This window comes from Rissa tridactyla, chromosome Z, assembly GCF_028500815.1.
Source record: "Rissa tridactyla isolate bRisTri1 chromosome Z, bRisTri1.patW.cur.20221130, whole genome shotgun sequence".
Taxonomy (NCBI): Eukaryota; Metazoa; Chordata; class Aves; order Charadriiformes; family Laridae; genus Rissa; species Rissa tridactyla.
In genome coordinates, this window is record NC_071497.1 from 29,015,190 (window position 1) to 29,037,928 (window position 22,739).

A 22,739-nucleotide genomic window follows, 5' to 3' on the forward strand; every position below is an offset into this window, starting at 1 on the left:
AGGCTAAAAAATGCTGTAGAGCAGCTGTAAGCAAGGAGTGAGAAAATGTGAAGCAATCCCGCATACACTGAGCTCAGTGAAGAAGTAGGATTACAATGCACCTGGCGGCTACATCTCTAGATAATTCTTTTTCTAGAATCATGTAGAATCATTTATTTAACACCCACAACTAGAAGATATCTTTAATGATGTTAATTAGCTTTAAGATACAGCTGGGCCTAAATTGTGACACATGACTTCAACAAACATGGATAATAAGTGTGCTCCTAAGCTGAGCGGGGACGAGAAGTAAATATGAATAAAGTAACTGAACAGAAAATATCAGCTACAAGAAGAGGTTTGTTGATAGGCAGGGAATTCTTTGGATAAATGGCCTGAGGTGGTTGCAGTCCTTCTGGGATGTGCAGCTTGAGACCTGGGGGCTGTATGTGCTCCAGTAGCATCATACACTGTGGCACAATCAAGCAGTCAAGTGGTGTACTAGTGTGCCCACCTCCCTGGCATTTCTCCTCATGTTCCTCTCATTTGTTGCTTCTGAAACCAGTCGTCCTGTCATTGGTCTGTGGAAGGATGTACATATTTTCTGAATTTTCCACTGAGGAAAAGATGTTGGGAAGAGAAAAGTAACTATTGGCAAAATCAAAAGCAAAAACACCTTACTGTATACTGCAATGAGAATGAGCCTTGTATGTTTTATGTTGGCGTGAACAGGTTGATGCTAGAACTCAGTATCTCACTTAAAGCTGGCAGAGGCTTTTTGAAGCTATATTGATGAATTGCAGTGCAGATATAATTATCCTTTCTCTGAACTGTGCACGCTATGCAGTTTCTCAGAGAAAGTGTTCATGCTGGGGTGTAGATGTCTTACAGGAGCTGTTATTAACAACCTCACTTTTGATTCTGAAGTGTGAAAAATGTTCCTAAACTACACTATCCTATGGAATTTATTAACTTTCATGTAGTTGAGTGTAAATAAGAACATCTGATGCTTAAGAAGCTGGAGAGAAAAGGATATTGGCGTTGATTAAGTCCTGGGTGTTGTCAAAATTCAGTCTTGAACAATGTGAGGTTTTTTTTCCTTCAGGATCACAAAGTGGTGGCCATTGCTCCTTCCCTTTGTTGAGGCAGTCAGGTTTAGCCTGCTGGCAGGATTGCCTTCTCCAACAGGACAATAATAGGGAATTATGGGATTGATTTATATAATTTAAAGCCTTACAGCTGTAACATTGTCTTTCTGTTCTGCATGTACTTTTTTTTCTGGAGTGCTATAACTACTGCTTTGGAGGATAGTAACACCATAACTATATGGATATTACTTCAGTCAAATATTTTACATATTGATCAGCAAATATTTTGCAATTTAGACTATACTGGACAAAAAATCTGAGATCATATGCTTCAGGCTTCAGCAGAACTAGTACCATTCCTTTTTGCAGAAGAGAAAATGCAGGGAATATTACTAAGAGTTCTGAATACTATTTTCTACAGAACACAGCTCATGATCGTCCCTTAAAACTATGTTGGGAGAAGAATAAGGAAAAGGAGTACGGGGCCGGGGGCGGGGAAGCAGGGGGAAAGCACTCAGTCATATTGTCACATTCACCTATAAAACATTCACTGTTTCTATGACATTGTATCAGTAAGTCTGTAGAAGTTATGAGATGCTTCTGCAGATAAGAAAAGATTTCAGTTTATGATTACTCCTCTTTTGTTCAACCTCTTTACTTTGCTTATGCTCTTGTAATGAAACTTGGCTCTAAATTATACAAACACGAAAAAAACCTGATGATTTCTTCTGCTTTTAGTTTGGCAAAACAACATATTCTGGCTGTTCATATTATGGCCATATGGTGTCCTTTATCATACTATAGAATTAATGTTTGCATTGAAGTTGCTGATGAATATGTCCCAAGTGACACATAAAACCTCCTCACCTAAACTTGCCTCGGGCTGATGTATCACCTAAGACATGCTGAACAACTTGTCCTGATCTAGAATTTGTGTTTTCTATCGTTTCACGCAGTAGGGTATGGACTTTGTAGCATACGCTGTTATGAATTCTCAGATCTTCTACTATCATTCAAGTTTTTTCTTCAATTTAGACGTATTCTTCTTAAACAGAATTTGTTGGTTTTTGGTTTTTTTAAACAGTCTAAAGAATAGTTATTTCTATTTGCATTCTTGGCAACTTTCAGTCTTGGCAACTGAATGCCTATTTTAGTATTTAGAGTATTCCAAAATATGTTAGGGTTGGTTGTTTTTTTTCCCCTTGAAAGTTTGCACATAGTGCGGATTGTGTCTCTCTAGTCCAGCTATCTTCAATATTAAGGAAAGAAATTAAAATTCGCAACCATGGTGGCTGGGCCTTAATTGCTACTGATGATGCAAATGCTAGAGATGACAGGAAGGGGTTTCCTGTGAACTTTCTGAAAATGCTGGAAATGTGTGTGGCTAACAAAGCGCAGCTAAAACGTGTCCTGAAGCTGGATCACCCTTCCTTAGTTTGCTGGAGGGCTGATATGGTTAACTGAAGGTTGTGAAGTGCTAAAAGGGAATACCCACTCCTCCAAAAGATACAAATAAACTGTTAATGAAAACTTTAGTTAGGACCCGAGCATCTCTTTGATATTCTTGCCTTCAGGCATCTGCAGGAACTGAAGGGCCTGAATTGGCATCTGTCAGATTCATACTTCACTTAGACTAAAGAAGCGTTCACTGATGCATAAAACTGGTTTGTTACTGCTTTGCAGACCATTACGGTGCTTAAAGGGGACTTGCAATCCTATGAAGGTACAGGTTTTATACCCAAAAATGTTAGAAGGAGCTTTTTCATGGAAACGTTTTGTCGAGCTTGGCAGTGGGCTTTGAAAGACTTCACATGCCTGTATTTGCCATAACTCTGTTGCCAGAGAAGTTTGGTGTCACTAGGTAGGTTAGCTGCATCTAAACTTCTTTCATTTGCTTGAACATTTCTCTTCCTTTCTTCTTTGAATACTGTGCTCATCATGCTAAATGAGTTCAGAAATCCAATTTACCTTTCAGTTTCCTTCTCGTACAGATGAAAGTATGCAAAAGACTAGCTTGCTTTGTGTAAGAGGAAAATAAAGCAATAAAACCCTAAAGTTCTTTATATCAGACAAAGAATATGTAGAGCAAATACATTAAACCATGTATTAACGACAGCATATATCAACTATGTCATATATAAAACAAAATACATATGGCTAATTTATGTACTTTTGTATCAGCCATCTCTTGTGTCATTAAAAAGCTACTTGAAATTTAACATTCTTAACCCAAACTTATTCTTGTGACAAGCTTTACTCACTTGGCTAATGTCTAGTCAGTTAAAAATTCCTGACACTTGTCAATATTGTGACTTTGAAATACCATTTCTTTTCTTAAATCTGACAGCAAGAAATCCAGGACTTCACATAAAGGTAAGAAAAATTAGTGGCAGAAACAAGTCGGTCAAGATGATACAAATTTTCACCATTTTGTTTTCACGTGATTGACAAAGCTGTTTTGAATAGCTTGATTGAGTAGCTATTTGTTATGTTGACATAGATAAACATTTTTTCAGAAAAGGAAGTTTTTACTGAGGATTTGCCAAATACCAGAACCAACCATACCAACTGTCAGTTTTAAATAGATCTATTTAATAGATTCTGTCCAGTCTATGCTTGATTTATTATATAATCAAACATACATATCTTTTGTTTCATCATGAAATATAAGTACTGGACAAACTACTATTTTTACAGAAGAAAGTACAGTGACATGGGCTCAAACTGCTGTCAAATGCATACATAAACAACAACAAAACCTCCCTTCCCCAAAAAAAAAACCAAACCCAAACAGTGTGTATCTCAAGCACGTTATGTAAAGCTTGTATTTTGTTTGCTAATTGTACTACATGAGATTTTCTTTCTGTTCAATGGCATGTGTTCTGAACAGATATCTTTGTCTTTTAAGAAAACTTAGACAGTGTGAAAGAATTCTAGAAAAATATTCTATAAAACCTTGAGACCTGAATATATTCTTGAAGAACCACCTGTGTGAAAGTGGAGAATATTGTCATGGAAAAAGTTTAAGTATTATTGTTATACATTATGATACAGCTGACTACATCCAGAAGTAACTAGTGACGGCAGTACATCCAACACAACTCTGGTGAAACCTGAGAAATTATTTTTATTCCTCAGAAAATACCAATTTTTCCAAACCATTTTCCTGTTCCTCCAGGTGTGCCCGCCCGTGCTTGTGCCAGCTCTGACATGGAGCAGACACGGTCCCCGAGATCAGGCTGCCTGAGCAGGAGCTGGGAGAAACCTTATCCCACTGACCTGACTTCCCAGCTTTGCCCAGGACCAGCCTCATCACCACGTGCCCGTCTGGCGATGTCGGTGCTGCTGGCTGTCCCCGGCTACTGTCACTGCTCCCTGCTCTGTGGGGCTGTGCCCTGCGCCCCTGCCTGCTTCGCTGACGCCCTCAGCCCCCGGCCCCCCAACCCTTGCACAATCCTTTTTGACAAAATGCCACTTTTCTCATACGGTAGATTATATCTGTGTTTCAAATCTTGTTACCACATTCCAGTTTATTTCCAGGTCCTACTTAAGATTAGTTTTGCTTAATGTTGTTGCTGAAAATTTGGCTGTAAGCTAGAAGAGTTTTATCAGAGCAGGAACAACAGGTTAGTTCCTTCTGTTTTTCTGTCTTACCTCATATTTATTGACATTCGATGTTATTTTTGTGACTGCTCATAGATACCAGACTAAGAGCTTTCTATTACCTTCTGTTGCAATCTCCTGTGACACACTTTACAATATGCTTTTATTGGTGTATATCTACTGCTGTCTCATTATATTTAGATATTCTGTCCTTCTGGGTACCATTTCTACCCCTTAGATTTTTTATCTTTATTCTATTTGTATTTTGAAGGGAGTACTGATGAAAAATAGGATAAGGTTCTGTAATTTAAAACGGATTTTAATTCATGCACAGGACATAAATTAAGTTCCCTAATTATCTGTGCTTAGCTTGATAATATACTTCTACTATCACCATTTTAGACTATATAAGAAAATTTTATTATATTTTTTGCTAGTCTATTTTAAAAATCAGAAAATACGATTTTGTTTCTAGGACTGATGTCTTTTTGCATGTGATATTGTAGAAATCAGTAATCTTGAAACTAATAGTTGGCCAATTTTTAATTGCTATGGTGAATTTACTAGAAATATTGCGTAGTTTAATCTGCATCTCATTTTTGATATGTAAAATTTACTGAAATTACACTTATTAATCTCATACTTTACCTTGCAATAGCCCATTGCATCTAGTTGAAACATTTCCATAATTCCCTTTGATAAGAAAACAAAGCATATAAAATTACTATCTATAAAAGTCAGTTTCGCTAGAGAATGCAATTCAAAAGGAATAGAATAAAATCCTAAATGTATTTGACTATGATTTAGTCTCGGAAGCAGTTTGCATACTTGAATCTGAAGTGTACTTACGATTTTGGAGGACTTTCTGAGAGTTTGCTAGTGTGGAAGGGTTTGATGAAGTGAGCTGTCGAGGACTTCACCAGCACAGTTCTGGCTAGTTTGCTTGACTGGTTGTGGAAAACACGAAGTGAATTGAAGGATAAAACGGTAGCCTGAGCTTAGGCACTGAGAAAACAGTTGGGCAGAGAGATGTTAGGAGTTCTGCTGATGGAGGATTTTTAGCTTAGTGGCAAAATGTTTCTCCCTCAAAAACAGAAATCTCTTGAGGAAAGTTCTTTATCTTTTCGATCTAGGAGTGAAGAACCAATTTTAGTAGAAGGTTTAAATAGGAGATAAATAGATGACCATGAACCTGGAGGCAAGTTTGAGAGGAATGGAAAACATTGGTGAAGGCCTAGCAAGGGTTTAATTCTGGAGTTACACAAATATATTGTTGCAGTAATCTGTCATAAATACTGGTAAATTACTGATTTTTAGATAAAATCAATCTCAGCAGGGAATCCATGTAATGGAAGTAGTAAACTGTGCGTGGTAAACTGGGCCATTGCTACGTCTGTCCTCAAGTTTTCCCTGCTACTTGAGCACTACCCGAAAGGTACTTTCATGTAGGGGGCGTCCAAAGGGCAGTAAACACTGAAATTTAGAATTTATGCACATGCAGCATCACAGTGAAATTGAAATGAGCTGCAAAATTCTAGAAACTTTCATATGCAACTGTCTGCTGATGATACAGCTGCTGTTCCTGTGAAGTGACAGGAGCCAGACCAGCTGAAGAGCTATAGGCTGTAAGCAGAACCTGAAAGAGTCTGGAGCTGATTGTGGTGGGCATGACTCAGGTGCTTATAGAAGAAAATGAAGCGCAGAAGTCTCTCTTTTTTTTTTCCTTCTTTTTTTTTTCTTTTGAGGGTAGAGAGAAGGACCTGGCATCTCTTGGACTGATGATCTGATAATCTTAAAATAAGATGATATAACTCTGATATGACAATCTAGTGTATGGATGTTCCTTCCACTCCTTTGTTTTACTACTTTACCAATGAAACTATGAGGATATGGCTTATAATTTGTAGGAACATTAAAGCATTAACGAACTGGTGTCTGTATGTGAACAAAGCTGCAATGGTGTTTCCAAACTTAATGAGTGCGGCTGGAATTGATTTTATCACTGAGTATTTTAATTTGTTTGCCTAAGCAGCAGGACAAATAAGATATTATTTGTAGCATACTGTGAATTAAATTAAAATAAAGTCTCTTCTTGAGGGGAAACTAAATGATGGACAAAGCTTCTGCATTTCTGGGAGCCTGTAAGAAATTGTAGACTGTTCACTTCTAAAACCCCTGTTGTGCCCTTGCGCACTAGTGTAGTGATGATTTCCTTTGACCAAGAAAGCCAGTCTGTGTTTATCATATCTGCTTTTACCTAATTCTTTCTGGCCTAGCAGTAGCATTAGTGTAGTGTCAGGCCAGGAATAAGTCAAGAGATCCATGTGCCTCTATTTGCCTCCCCCTCTGGTTTAACTGAAATTCCTTCTCCATCAGTTTCCCTTAACAAAGAGCAGTAAGATAATACAAGAGCATGTGAAGTGAAAGCTCAGCAATAATGCCTGCTTACCACTCCTTATTAAAGCTGGTCAAAACTCAGAATTTTCAGTCCATTCCTGGGAGAGTTAATCAATACCTACCAGAAAACTACCCAACCTCAAACTGGAATCCAAACCTATTATTTAAAAAAAAGAAAATCCTGCAGAAAAAAAAGAAAATCCTGCAGAAAAAAAAAGGCATTATAGAAGAAAATGGTGACTCCAAAAACTCAATTAAGATTGAAAAAATCCTTCAAAGAATTGTTGCGATCTTAATTCAGAATCGTATGGAATATCCTCAGAGGAAGAGGGAGCAGAGGAGTTTTGTTCTCTTCCTCCCCTCCATTTAGAGTTGGGAAAAGCTCCAGCCTTGAGCTCACAGAGGCTGGTGGAGTGTCAGCCCCACCGGTGGCAGCAGGCTGTGTGTTGAGGGCTCAGGAGTGCCGCACCCCACCTCACCTCTGCCCAGCTCGTCAGACCTGCTGAAACTGGCAGTTCTCCCCCAAAGCACCTGGGGATGCCAGCCACCCTAATTTCTCCTTCTGGCATGAAACACCCTGGAAGTTTCTGACTCCAAAGCAGTCAGTGTAGGAGGGCTGTCCATAGCAATGTATGCTGGAAACCTCCAGCATCTGTCCCTGGGTAGGTCTCTGTTTATGTAACCGCCATAGACCTGTTTCCTTTAGAAAATCCACAAAAGCCCATGGCGGGCAGGTTGGGACCTGGGCGAGTTTCCACCACAAGCCAGGCAGTGCGCCTCCCACAGAGCAGCTTGGCTCTGACAAGTGACTGTTCCTCAACAATAAGTGTTTCGTTGGAAAATATTCAACCCTAAGTGTAGTTGCTTTTTATTTTATTTTTCCGTTTCTCATTGGCTATTACAAAAGTGTAGCCAATTGTTTGCATTCTTACACTGAACTGTGCATGCAGCATATGAGGATTACACCGTGAAGGTGCATACAGATACATTGTCTGCTATATAACACAAATCATACTCTGTGTGCCACTTACTGCAGAAATACCTTCAGAACAAAATGTCAGGGCCATAGATCTAGTGACTGACACATATTGAGGATATAGAAAGTTAACAGACTGAATAAAGCTGATACTCTAAATTTGTCAGTATTTCTATACAATCCATGCTCATTAATATTAAATTGAAGATTAAAAGAACACATCAAATACCATATTTCTGTCTAAGAAATTCTTGCAACTTGTATTTCTAGAATTGATACTTAAAATTATAATTAGAGAAATACGTGAAGTGCTTTTTTTCCTCTGTATTTTTTTTTCTATTTAATTTCTTGGTACCTTGACTATGGACCATATTCCTTCCCTTTTTTTTTTTTTGTAGGTGGTTAATATGTAAACCAATATCAGAGGTTTCACGGAAGCATTGATGAAATGAGTCTCTGCATGGACAGAAAATCTCTCATGAGAGAAATTCCAGATTTGAAGACAGAAATTATTTGTGTAGTACCTTCATTGCTGTGGTGTGCAAGCATCTCTCACTCTTGTCACGTTTCGTAAGTAGGGCTTTTTTTTCTCCTTATCACCACCCTGAAGAAGGGCAGGCTTGTTTTGCTTTGGTTTAGAGTCTTGCTTGTGGCTATAAACGTACAGCAGTCAAAAGAAGGTCAAAGGAATGTAACTTGATTAAGGGTACAATGTGATGGAGTCTTTTGTAATGCTTTTTTTTTTTTTCCTGCAGAGGATAGTTCCATTTTTACCTGGCTTCTGGAGGGTGGAGGGAATCTTGCACAGATTAGCTTATCCTCATATTGGAATGATCAATGTGCTTGAGGTATATTTGTTGACAGTAATATTCATTCTAGTACTTCGGGAGATTATTTATTCATTTATTTATATATTGTGGAACCACAGCATTCAGTAATAACAACTCAAATCTTGTACTTTAATACCTGCTACCTAGAGGGCAAATAAAAGAGAAATTCAGTGGAGTTACAGTAAGCCTTATCCCTGAGTAAATGCATTTCAGGGTTCTGTACTAGCTGGAATTGCCAAAATGCTGGTGACTTCATGGTTTATTTGCTAAATAACAAATAAGGAGAAGATAATTCTCTATTCATTTTTTCTGCACAGCAAGAATATAGTATTTTAAAAATCAGGATTTACTGGGTTTTTGACAGTAAATTATCATAAAATGATATTCTAAAAAGATTGGTCTATTAAGATATTCAAGTTGACATTTTGTCTTTAAATTATTGCAAGTGGGCAAATTTCATATGACTTTCCACTACAGTAAAAATCTAAACCCATAAATATGTATCTTGTAAATGATACAGAATTTGATTTGTCATTTTTTATACCATACTGTTAGGAATAATTTACAGATCCGTTCTGGAGTTCTAGACCATTTGTGTTAGTTATCCTTAGTGCTGAAAAGTTGAAAAAAATGAGTCTCTACTTGAATGAATAGTTGGAAGTGGCAGGAGAAACCTGACAGTATTCTAAAATAGTCTGTATTTTAGAAATAAGGGATCGTTATTGGCACAAGTTTACCAATTAATTGATGTACAGAAGAAATCCAGAAGCTGGCCAAATACATTGCCTTTCAAACACTTGTTATTTCTTTCAGGAAGAGATTTCCTTAGTTTAGAATGCATTTTACCTCTACTTTTGTTTATCTGTTTCCTTCCTTTAGCTTGTCAAGAGACAAAAAAGATGTTTGCAAAGAGATGTTATTTTTCCAACATTTATTGTTAATGGAAACTTAAATAATTATTTTTTAGCATTTTTAACCTTCACTGTTATGATTAATTCAATTGCTGATAATTTAATTCATATACATTCCCTATTCTTCCCTCATGTTCAAAAGCAATTCCTTGTAAGTGGGTAAAACTGGCTTTTTCCATTGAACAAACTGACATTTGGTATGTCTTGACAGACCAGAGGCAGACCAATGGTCAAGGTGGAGTAATCAGGAATGTCAGGAGAATTTAGTATTTTTTTATGTCTCCCTCACATTTTTTGAACTACTACAAAATAAAGTAAAAATCACATGGGGCAGAGCAGCCACTGCAAACCAAGAAGCATCTACATTTGGGCAGTGCCATCCTGTCTATTGGGCAGGCTTGAGAGTTATGGATATGCCTGAACTATCACCAAAGACATTTGCCAGTGCATGTTTTTCTACCTCCTATAAATTCAGAGCATTTAATTTTATCTCTATGAAACTGTCTCTTTTTCCAAAGCATCTTCTCTGCTTATTTCAAAGCGTCTCAGGAAGCTGGGATTGAAGGGTTGGGGTTGTTAAAAGGATGCAGAATACACACCTAGTACAAGATAAGCATTTGTTGTGTTTATAGATCAATCTGTCTGTTCCTGAAATTCTAAATTAGAATCATTTTATCCCTTTATCACAATTTCCTACAAGAAAAAAATCAGAATTCTTTCTCAGAGATGTTTTGTCTCCTATAGAGAGACTGCATATATAAAAAAAAATCTAGGGTTTTTTACTCTGTGTTTTTTGATCATTAGGTTTTTTGGTTGGTTGGTTGGTTTCGTTTGAGTTTTGTTGGGTTTTTTTCCCTCCTATCAGTCTAATCCTATATCTGTTCCTCTTGTCTTAAGCAGCTCTGCAAGTCTCAGGTTCAAAATGCAAGCCCTAACAATTCTGTCTTGAGGTACTTGAACACAAGCAAATAGAATATAGGCCCATAAATTAAGGAGTCTGTAGAAAGAAACATAACTCAGACTCTGCATAGGTGGGTCAGCAAGTATGTTTGACTTGCATGTAGAATATTAGAATATGAAGATAAAATGTGTATTTACAACCAGAAGAAATTGGATTTCTGAGATCACACAGTCACAGAATCACAGAATGGTAGGGTTGGAAGGGACCTCTGCAGATCATCTAGTCCAACCCCCCTGCCAGAGCAGGGTCACCCAGAGCAGGTTGCACAGGAACGCATCCAGGTGGGTTTTGAATATCTCCGGAGAAGGATTTTTCACAACCTCTCTGGGCAGCCTCTTCCAGTGCTCTGCCACCCTCAAAGTAAAGTTATTCCTCATGTTGAGATGGAATTTCCTGTGTTCCAGTTTGTGCCCATTGTCCCTTTTCCTGTCACTTGGCACCACTGAGAAGAGCCTGGCCCCATCCTCCTGACACCCACCCTTTAGATATTTATAAGCATTGATGAGATTCTCTATCACACTTGTCCAGGCTAAATGAGAAGAGTAATGAACTCAAGACTGGGTCCTGGGCTTTCTTAATGACGTGTAATTAGATGTTTAGTCCAGAAAGTTTCACCAAACTTTGGCTCACTACCAGTCACACACGCAAAAACCCCCATTTTCTAACACTCTATGAAAACTTCAAGACCTATTGCAAAAGATAAAAACTATAATGCGCTACATGAGGACAAAGTGCTTCCTATCCATGCAGCCAAAATCTTTCCATGATAAAAGGCAAGCTTGTAGCTCAAATGTTGATACATTTCCCAACAGTGTCCATTAAGATACGTGTATTTTTAAGTGACAACTTAAAAGTTGAAAGACACATTCATACTAACAGCTGCTATAGGAATGGAATTCCTTGATTCCTTGATAAGAATATACAGCCCTAAATATGCCCAGATATAACATTGGATGCCCAGAAAAAGTTATTGGTTTTCTACTTTCTTGCTGTTCAAATAAAGGCATGCATACGTACTGCAACACTGTAAGGGAGATCTTTTGCTTTTGCCTGAGCAGAGCTTAACAGCAGCTGAATTCTCAACTTAACCATCCCCCTCCCGCCTCCCCCCTTCCCCCCCCCAAACCCCTGCTTTTATCAAGAGAGATGGATTGGTTAGAAAAAATGCAAACGAAAAGGGTTTGAAGATTGTTTCATATGCTTCTTATATTCACAAGCCTTTTAGGCTGTCATAGAGCTGAAGATTACATGAATCAGCAATCATTAGTGTTGTATATTCTGAGGCATGGTACAAGGAAAGGATACACATACAGTTTTATACATCATTAGCAGCTTGCTGTAGGAGTTCTAGAAAGACTGCACTATGCTCAGAAAAGAGAAAAAAGTAATACATTCTTTCAGTAGAAACACGCATTTTGAAAGGCGAAATCTAATTCCATGTCCGATTGTGCAAAGTGTCTTGTCTTATTGCATAGATCAGAAATTATCCTCGAGCTGTTAAGGGAACAGAGAAGTACAAAAGCAAGTACTTTGTGGAAATGTCTTTGTAGAAAAGAACTAGATAGCTGGGTTTTTTTCCTTATTCAAAAATAGAATTCCGTTGCTTAGACATGCCATATGAATGGGGTTGAAAACCTTTATGCATCATTCCAAGCTTTGCCTCTGAAGCATGACATAGTCTTGAGCAACTTTCTTCACTAAAAAGAGGTTCCAGGTCAAAAATTTAATACAAGTATGTAAATAACTTAGTAACAGTTCAAGATTATATTGTAAATATCAGACATTTTAGTGACATAGGATTTTTTCCAAAAACACTGGACACTGGCAAATGTTGACTTTAACCTCTCCGCAGTTATATTTTCTTTTTCCTGTTTAAAGCCAGCCCTTCTGTCTCAAAGAACAATGTGGGCTTTAATGAAATGCAGCTTTTCTCATACCGTGAAAAAGTAGTGCTAGGTATGATCAAAGAATTTAACTGCAGCACAGTATCATCAGACATGTTTAATGCCTGCACTAAGCTAGTAATGAACTATAAGACTGACAAAATCCAATGCAGGTGAACGGTCATTTAATTCCAGCATCATTAGTTATGTTTCTAGCAAGAACCATATAAAAACCTCACATGACTAGGAAATCAGTCTCAGTAGTGAGTAGTCTCAATAGTAAGCGGGAATCCAGATTCTTCCTGTTTGTTTCTCATGGGTAATGTAAGATACTGGGTACAATATCTTCTGCTCATTTTGCTCTAGTCCCTCAGTTCTCATCTCCAACCTGTGCTTTTCCCAGTCTTCTCTTAATTGTGCACTGTTTCTTTTCTGCTTTGCAAAGCAGTGCTTATTTTTCTTGCTTAATCTCCTTTTCAAGTTTCCATACTGCAACCCACAGTACTCAAATACTACTGACTTTTTGTACCCTTTCTTATCCCAGGATCCTGGCGTCCATTTTCGCTTATTAACCTATTTACTGTTTTTATTACTCCGGGTATTTCTTACAGTTTGCTTGTCTAGACATTTAATTCCTGTGCTTGCTTGCAACACCTCATCCTCATTCTATGTTCTAGAAAACTATGTATCTGCTGCTTCCACACTCAGTTACACAATCATGACCTAACCCCATCTTTTAGCCCTGCTAGTTTGAACCTTTTTTATATTTCTGCAGTTAGGTTCCCCTTGCCTCTTCTGATATTAAAAGATACTTTCTGTGATCTTTTCTCTCACTAACATGCCTCCTGACTGCTCTGCATACAAAGAATATGTCAGGCAGAAGAGTGACTGGGAGACAGGATTCCTACTCATGTTTCCAGTGTGGGACTGAACTTATTCCAGGTCAAAATGGAGCCAACGCTGTAGCTTTGCTTGGTCTTTTGCAGGTCTGAATTGCTTTGAGGTGATCTTATGAGCATAGTCTTGCCATCTGCAGAAGCTATGAGAGGAAGACCATTCCCACAGTACACAAAATCATCAGAAATTGTATTTTCTGATTAATTAGACAAACAAGAAGCCAATAACTTGGAAGAATGTTAAGATTACACATATACAGTAAAAGGTATTTCAATAAATAAAAAATAGTCAAACTCCATATCTTGCTAAGTAATTTTAGAGCTCCAAAAAGAATATTTAAAACTTCTCAGACAGAATATCACTACAATTTATTTTTTAAGGAACAAATCCCTGCCTCTCTCACTGGTCTTATCCTCAGAAAGGGTTAAAATAATGCCTGCAATTTGGCAGAACATTGTTTTGTGGAAGAACAAACTAACTAAAAAGTTTTGCATTAAACTAATTATTGCAAAAGGTGTTTGAAACATTTAATCAGAAACAATGTCTTAAAGATCTTATAATGTAACAGAGAAGATAGAGCATGTATAGCAAACACTTATAGTATATATTGCTGTAGCTCCAAGTATTGTATAAACACAACAAATTTTTCCTTTCCCACACTTTCCACCCCCTGCCTTAGATAGAAAGTGGAATTTAGTTAGGAGGAGAGAAACTAAATAGCTGTAAAAGTGACAGGAGTGAGGACAATGAAAAGAAGGGTTGAGGGAAGCTAAGTCCATGAGGAAAAGGGGATTTAAAACATGTAAGGTAAATTATGGGATTAATGTGAAAGAACTGGAGAGAAATGTTTAAAAATATTGAGATATGTTACCAGTTTTTCAATGGCAGAGCAGAAATAGCTGTGGGACAATCTTGCCCGCTCTTCTTTTTAACTTTTTTCTCCTTTCCCCATCAGTTCTGTTAGATTTTTGTTTAAGGACAGCTCGAAGTCACGATTTAATGGCCTCCAAACCTCAGGACTGGCATTGCACAGGAAAGCCCTATGTGACCTTTTCTGCAGCTGTTCTAGTTTCACATAAACTGTTGCCTGGGGAACATCTACAGTAAGTTGCATGGGTGTGCATTTGTGCATGTGTACACGTACCTGACTGTCCTTGCATGGGTTTAATCTCCTGGACAATTTTACTTAGCTTTAAGGGATTGTACCCTCTGGGTGCAGCCAAGGCATGAGGCTTAATTGCAAACTAGAAACATGTACAGGTTAGCTGAAAAACTTAATAGATTTGTATGGTCGTGGTTCCATTTCAAGAACAGTTGAATCAATTTCTGAATATGGAATGTAGTTATAACTATTTTGGTATAAGATATAATCTCAGTATTTTTCAGTGGAAGATAGTGATCACTACTAACGAGACAAGAAATCCTTTGCCAATAAAATTCTTTAATCTCTTTATAATAAAGGGAATTTTATGTAACTAAAATCAAAGAGGTCATTTATTTGGTTAAACTGAGCAGAATTCCCTTACTACCCACAAACCTGCATTTCAGAAGGACAGCTGTATAACCATAGATACCTGACTGCCATGCATGACAGAATAATGTATAATTTTACCAGTTTCAGTGAACTGTAAAAGAGCTATGTAGAAATTCTACCAGGATACTTTTTTCCTTTGCAAATTTTTCTCAAAATCCACTTCTACCGCAATGCCAAGAAAGTAATGGGCAATTTTGATAGCTAGTTCAAGCTATGGCTTATTGAATATATAGTCAATACTATATTGACACAGAGTCAATGCATTTGCAAAAAAGCTTACATTCATGTCAGACTGGGGAGAGAAAAGGAGTAGGATATGTGCAGTTCAATGAATGCTAATATGGTTCCAGAAAAAGAGTTGCTGGAAATATAGAGTGAAACACACTATGTAACGAAGAGGGGGAAGGAGTATTTGAGTTTTTTCCATGATGGGCAATGCACATTTCTGGTTATTGAGATTAGAGGAAGTAGGAAATGTCAGAAGGGATGTTGCTCAGTTTACTGAAGGTGAAGAAATAGAATGGATTAACGTATACATGAGGTGTTGTCATTCATATGCAATTATAAATCCTTCATTCTGGTCTCTCATACAGAGTTGTGCGAAAAGTTTTTTACCAGAAACACTTTACAAGAACCTGAATAAACCAAATTTTCCTGGACCATGAATTTGAGTGTTTTGGGTTTTTTAAACTATTTTTAGCCTTAGTAAGTAATATCTTTCCTAGACCAGGTCAATAGAGGGGTTTTACTTTCTGCTTCACTTAAGACACATTTCCTTTTAACATATTTGGTTTGGGTTTTGTCATTTTTTAATCCTAGGGTTTATGATTTATGTCTGGTTTAGAGGCATGAAATAAATGTCTTGAAACAGGGAGATAAAGCCAGTGCAATAATCTACCCATTCCTAAACCACAAATACCTTCACTGAAAAGTCAAACTTACATAAAGAAAAAGGATTCCTACCTCAATTTCAACAGAAATAATAAAGAAAAGTAATGCAGGAGAAGTTTATTTTGTATGCAAGCTATGCAATTTTAATTTCGAACTGGAGGAGGTTAGTGGAAAGTACATTTCTAAAATACCCTCTGAATAAAATGTATGCTGAGAACTTTAATGTTTATCCAAAAATATTTGAAGAGTCAGAACAGGGGAGGAGATGAGCTGAACAACCTTGTCTGTGGAAAGCCAAAATTCTGTAACAACAGCAAAACTGAACTCAAAAACTTTTTAATTCTTGCTGACAACATTTGGCTGTCATTCAGTTTCTGGAATGACAGCCTTTAAAACTGTGCTTTGTCACTTTCCCTTTCTATTCAGGACAACAGAACTCTATAAATGACTGAATGAAAATAATGACAACGTATGCTAAAAGGGGTCATTTTAAATACATTTATAATGCCTGCCTACAAATTAAATTACAGATTAGATTACAGATTAGAACACTGGATAAAAGTTTGGCATTAACTTTTAGGATGTTTCATTTGCTGTACAAGAGCTTGCTGTCTGTTTATGGTAGTGTTACTAGCCATCTGGTTTCTCTCAACTTCCTTTGGGAAAAAACCCCAAGATTAGTAAATGTTATTAAAACCTTACATAATATTATGCTTCAGCTCTCTGTTTGTATTTTTCTCTTCAAATCCTAAAACTTTACAAGAAGGTAAACAGAAACAAACCTCTCATGCAATAGTGTAAGAAAGGTCTGAATTTTGGAGAACAAATTGGACCTCCATAGATGCATGCTCCTTTTAAGGCATATATAGACAGATTCATTCACCACTTTCCCTTTGGATGTCTCACCTCTCCTGCTGGAGGTGAGGCCAAAGAACTTCTGGGATTTGGCAAATTGGGTTGACTTTGGGACCCAGTGGGCACAGATAGCAACAGTTCACAGAGCTGTTAACAGATCCAGCACCCTGCTTTCCTTTATCTACATTTTGTTTCATTCCTGCATTGAATAATCAGTGACCCAGTAATCATTACCTTCATGCAAAAAGGGAAGTATATTTGAGGTTAATTTGTGTCTGCAGTTGGAACAATTTAATTCTTCTCTTTAGCATGTAACATTTGTTTATACATACATATTTTGTTAAGACCAAACTCATGACAGTTTGCCTTTCCTGCTCACAGGTGGAAAGATAAACACCAATGAAAGAAAAAAAATCCAAAGAGTGACAAAAATGCAGTACAGAGGCATTTACTACTTTATTTCTTTATTCTTAGATAATGAATGTTTCCTTACAGCTCATTATTATTGGCTGTGGACATTCCTAGAATGGATAACATTTTCATTTATAGCAGAAGTGAAATTCTGAAGTTTGCTGCCTTGATTGAATATAATACAATTGAATTGACTTTGCCAGTCATTGAAAAATTACTCTGAGAGTAAAGATACTGGTGTAAGTATCTGCTTAGAAGGAATATAAAAATATATGAGAAGTGTTGGGAGTTATAACATTAACAGATTCTTTTTTCTTATCTCTTTTTTTCCTTCTTGGTGGCCAATGGCTATGGTGTAACACCTATTCATTCTTCTCTGCTGTTCAGTGCAGAGACGGTGACCCTAAATGATGTGGGAAGGGCTGACTATATGGAGAGGCAAGGAATCTGAAGGGAAGATCTGCCATCCTTTAACTGTTCTTCTGCATCTATCCACCCATTGAACTCCCCATATTGTAAGTACAGAAAATACCTAGAAAAGAGAAATAGCAATATTATGCATGGCCTTTCACTCACTTTACAGGATTTTCCTTAACTGACTGGTTCAAGTTTAAATTTCTCAGTGGGTAAAACGGGTAATGTTGTATTGTAAGTAAAAATCTACTAATTGCTAATTGAAATGTTGCAGTTACTGAAGATGAAGCAGAAATATGAAGAAAAGATAATGAAGAAAAGAAATGCTAATAGGTGATGACAGAGGCAACAGCAGTAAAAGGAGTAGTGCACACAAACCCAGAGGATCTCTTAGTTGGTTATTTTGTATGTGCTAGCTGTAGTTATGTGTCTTGCCTTAGACAAAAAAGATCCAGGTCCACTGTATATTGGCACACAGGAGCAGTATAGCTTAAGGAGAGAAAGTACCATCTAGAAGGGTGTGATTTACGTTAGAAGCTTCAAAATGAATAGAGTGTGGCTTGCAGATTCAGGTTGGGGTTGTCTTTCTCATATATATCTTTGAATATAAGTATTTGTGTTAATTGACATGCCTTTTGTACAAAAATGGGTATTGATATTCCTAGATTGTCAGAATAAATTCTGTCAAATGCTTCCTCCGCCTCAGGGCTCAGCAAGCAGAGGTCAGGAAGTCTGCCAGTAGCCTGAGTGGTGAATTGTGTATCTAATGAAAGTGTTGTGATGAATAATTACTCTGGAAGTCTTTTCCCAACAACACACAACAGCACAAAAGAAGAAAACAACAACAAAGAAAAATATTTGACAAACTGGTGTTCCAGCTGAGAACTGATGATTACAGGTTGCAAGCTGTGCTCTGCTGTATGAATGGGCGATGTTATTGTGCAACTGAAGTATCATTTTTTACACTATAATACGGCTCAAAACTTCCCATTTTCTCAAAAAAACCCAAGCACACACTCCTCTGCCAAAAACTTCCCCCCAGCCCCCTCAAACTACATAGAACCACAGTTTTTCTCTTTGCACTTCTGTAGTGTTGGTATATTCAAGGAAGAAAAAGCTAATTTCAAAACAAAATTAAATCCTGTGTATTTTTGCAATGAAGAATTGTTTTCTCTGCTTTAGTATCATATTCTATATCAGGATTTTCTTGTTTCCAGAAATTGACAACAGTATATTTGTATTACTTTCTGGCAAAACAGGAAAGAAGGAACAAGGAAATGCAGTGATACATAAACGACTTACATTTGCATTATGTTTGAAGGTAAATCTGCAAGGTAAGATCTGTAAAATGCTGCAGTTCCTACCAGCCCTGTAAGTCAGGAGGCTAGTCACCAGAATAGGAAAATGCCTTAGAAAAGAGGAAGGGGAGAGCAGGTCTTTGGAGAATACGCACCAATTCACTGAGACCACAATGATTCACTATGATCTGTAGTCACAGAGTGGTGGTGAGACAACTTCACAGGGTGCACCCACAGCAGCCTAGTGACGCTCACTGAATCCCTCACACGTCTCACACAACACTAGTTATAATTTAGTGGTGTAGCTTTCCGAAGAGATTAGTTTAGATGGGAAGAGGGGGTGGCTAAAAATATGTTCTAATGGATTTTTAAACCTCAAAGGTTTAGAAATTATTTTGCTTTTAGTAGGAAAAAATATTTTAGAAAGGGTAGTTTGTGGGGGAGTGAGAAAGGGTTTTGTGTTATTCTTTTCATTTCACAAGCAACAAATTAATGGCTGCATCATACCTGATTGCTGGAGGAGCTTTTACACAAAGTGATTGCAGTGCAAATTCTGCTGCCTAGAATAAAGATAAGATGTATTACTAATCCATCAGGTTCCTAGAGAATAGTTTTAGAGGGACTGAAATGGAGACGTGGTGGTTCTGAAGTTAATGCTTGCTGTGGGAAATTGTTTTATCTCAGTTGGCTGACCCAGGTTACAGATATAGCAGTTCAGCACTTTACATCTGCAGCTGCTTCCCAAGAAGAATCATTAAAATGGCAGAACTAAATTTTAGAGGATTCTTTCAACTGGCATTTTGTTATGTCAACTCTAAAGTTTAGAAGACAGATTTTGTGGCCGTAACAAAACCACTTTCAGTGAGGTCTTTCAGCCTGCTATGATATTTGTAGTAGGCCATCTGAATCTTTCTGATAAACTAAATAAGGATTTCTGATTTGTAAAACAGATCCAGTTAAACCTTTTTGTGATGATGGATGCCTATAGCTTAAGACCAGGTTTAGCACCTTGTTAAAGTTAATAGGCTGCAAGGTTTTGTTTCATACTGTAAATAAGTCTACTAAGTAGTAAGAAGACTGTATCTGTATAAGGAAGTTAACAGAAGGCAAGTTGCAAGACAATACAGTAAAAAAATCCTACTTTCTATTGTGGAGGGAAGTCCATTAAAAGCATTGTTCGGTATGAAACATGCAAAACTTTTTTATTTTTCTTCCAGTTATTATATAAGCCATCATTTTGAAAAGCTATATCTAAGCTTGGGGGAAATGAAATCACAGTTTTCCAGGCATTGTCTGTTCTAGTTGTTTCTAATATCCTCAACTGACTAGTTTTTCCTGTATTTGGAAGTGAGAAAAAGAATTGTCTTTTGGTATGCTTTTTCTGCAGACGTTTGCAGCAAGAAAGCATCTGATGCATGATAAATTTGCTAGACAACAAGTCTTCTTGTCCAAAGAGACCTTTTTACAAAGTTAGGAGCTGCACTAATTTGTCTTTTAGAAAGGCACGGTGCCATGAAGGTAATTTATATTCAATATTTTACTCTAGTATCAGTCATCTGTTAGGGAACTGAGAGTGGGAAGCATGATGCGAAATCTTTAAAGTATTTTAAATGGGATTGATTCTTCATAGTGTAGTTCTAGTATAATTTACCTCTACAGCAATGGAAATTTAGCTATGATATCTATTATTTTTTAAAAGTTTATTTTTTTAATAAGAGCTGCTAACTAGCTTTGTATGTTTTACATACAAAGCAAAATATTCGTTCTTTCATGGAGTTTCGGTAGAAGTAATACATAGATATCTTAACAGCATGTCCCCTGTTCCATATTTGATCCACCAGTGTCAACTAAGGGTGCAGTGCTCTTTCCTGTAGTTGTATTTCTGAATTTATGATTAGAACCAAATCAAAAAATCCGTGGATTTACTGACATAAACTTCTAAAAGAGCAGAGGAAGAATACATTATTCTGTAGGTTGGCAGTGATTGGTCCCCAAATGAAAATGTTGCTAATTAAATTTGGCTTAGAACTATTATCAGAAGAAATTCGCTTTTCTTTTTCATCTCTAAATCAAAATGTTATAGAGAAGTCAAGTCTCTGAAAGGTTCAAGGTGGAGCAAAAATTGACTTCAGGTGCTTTTTGACTGTATTTTACAACAGCCTTATCTGAAACAGCTCAAAAGAACAGGACTGCTGCAACTGTGTGTGTCTGTGTGCGTGCACACGAGTATCTATCTGTATATTACTGAATTACACTGCTGCTATGGGAGTGTTTGTAAACCTGATAGAGCAGACCTCTTTCAGAATTTACAGCAAGGCTTGACTAAACTGATTTGTTAGCCCATTTCATCCTAGCAAATAGGTCTCACACATTATTAACCATTATCCATATATATGCACTACATACAAAAACCTGTCAGTCTTTAGCAACCACACCCTAAATCAGTTGTGACTATTCAGAGCTGATGCTGTGTAATTAGTTCAGAAGGCTATGACATTTGATAATCCTTAGTCTCCATGATCAAGCTGATCAGGCTTCAGAGCTCCTTGATAAGAGAAATGAGAAGTGGACTGTCTTCTTCTACAACTTTCTTTCATCATTGTCAGTGTTTCATGCTGCCTCTTCCTTTTAAAAGGGATATCTCCGTTGTTCCTACCGCTGTTTTTATTGCTCTTGGTCCTGCTCCTCAGCCTCCTTGTGTGTCTGGCAGGATGTCCAAGCTATTTGCAGTCCCTTGTATTTCCCTTGTTCTTTATCTTGCGGTCCTGTCACTTGCTTGTGCTTAGGTGGTCATATTGCTCACACACTTGTGTAAAATCATTATGTGTTGTGTTTGGCTGTGCTATCACAGTGATACAAATAACATTAGTTCACTGTTTTAGTATTCCCGTGTTTGTGTTCAAGGTGATGTAATATTGTTTGTACCTTGATTTGTGCACTTACGATTTAGAGACATCAGAGGCCTCTGCTCCTGGAGTGGGGTGAACACTTTTCATTTGAGATCTCTGTAAAGGACAGGCTGAGAAGGAGATATCTTGAAAACATAGTTTTTGTGATGGTGGCCTGCTGCTCCTTAAATCCTAGAGGTTAGTGTGCATGTGCAACCAGGATTCAGCTGTTCCAGGACTAGAAATTTCCTTGAGGAGAGGAATTCATGCATGTTTTATTTTGAGGTCCTTGTTTTGTTTTTAATCTCTGCTGAAGTAATCTCAATTATGTGCATGATTTTCACCATGCCTCTCTAGTGCCCTTCCAGCAGTGTCACACAGCTGCTGACAGGCAGACGAGTCACCTGCAAGATATTTCCTTGTAGTATCTTACAAAGCTTTTCAGATTAGTTGGCAGTCTGACTTGGAGAAATTGGGCGCTCCCAACCAAGCAGTCAGCATCCTGATCCCACCGTAGTGGATGCAGAATCAAGCCAGGAAACATAGTGGTCTCTACCCCACAGAAACCAGGGATAGCTAGCATATATATTAAAGTAAATCTTGTTTTCCTTAAGCAAAAAAGTACTCAATGAAAATAATTTGCAATCTATCTCATATATATATGTATAAAAAAGACCAATTACCAAATAAAAAAGACCAAACATGTGTCACGCAGGAGAAAATAATTACCTCATAGTGAATATTGCCTTATACTTAAAGCAGAAAAGTAAAAAATAATACTAATTTATATGACGGTTTGCTTAGTTACAGAAAATCCCATACCTTTATTTTATCTAACTCATCTTGCTATACAGGAAGGACTGTTTTTTATTTAGTGATTTACTTAATAAGCAAATATTTCCTTAAGAGAGTCACGTTGCATT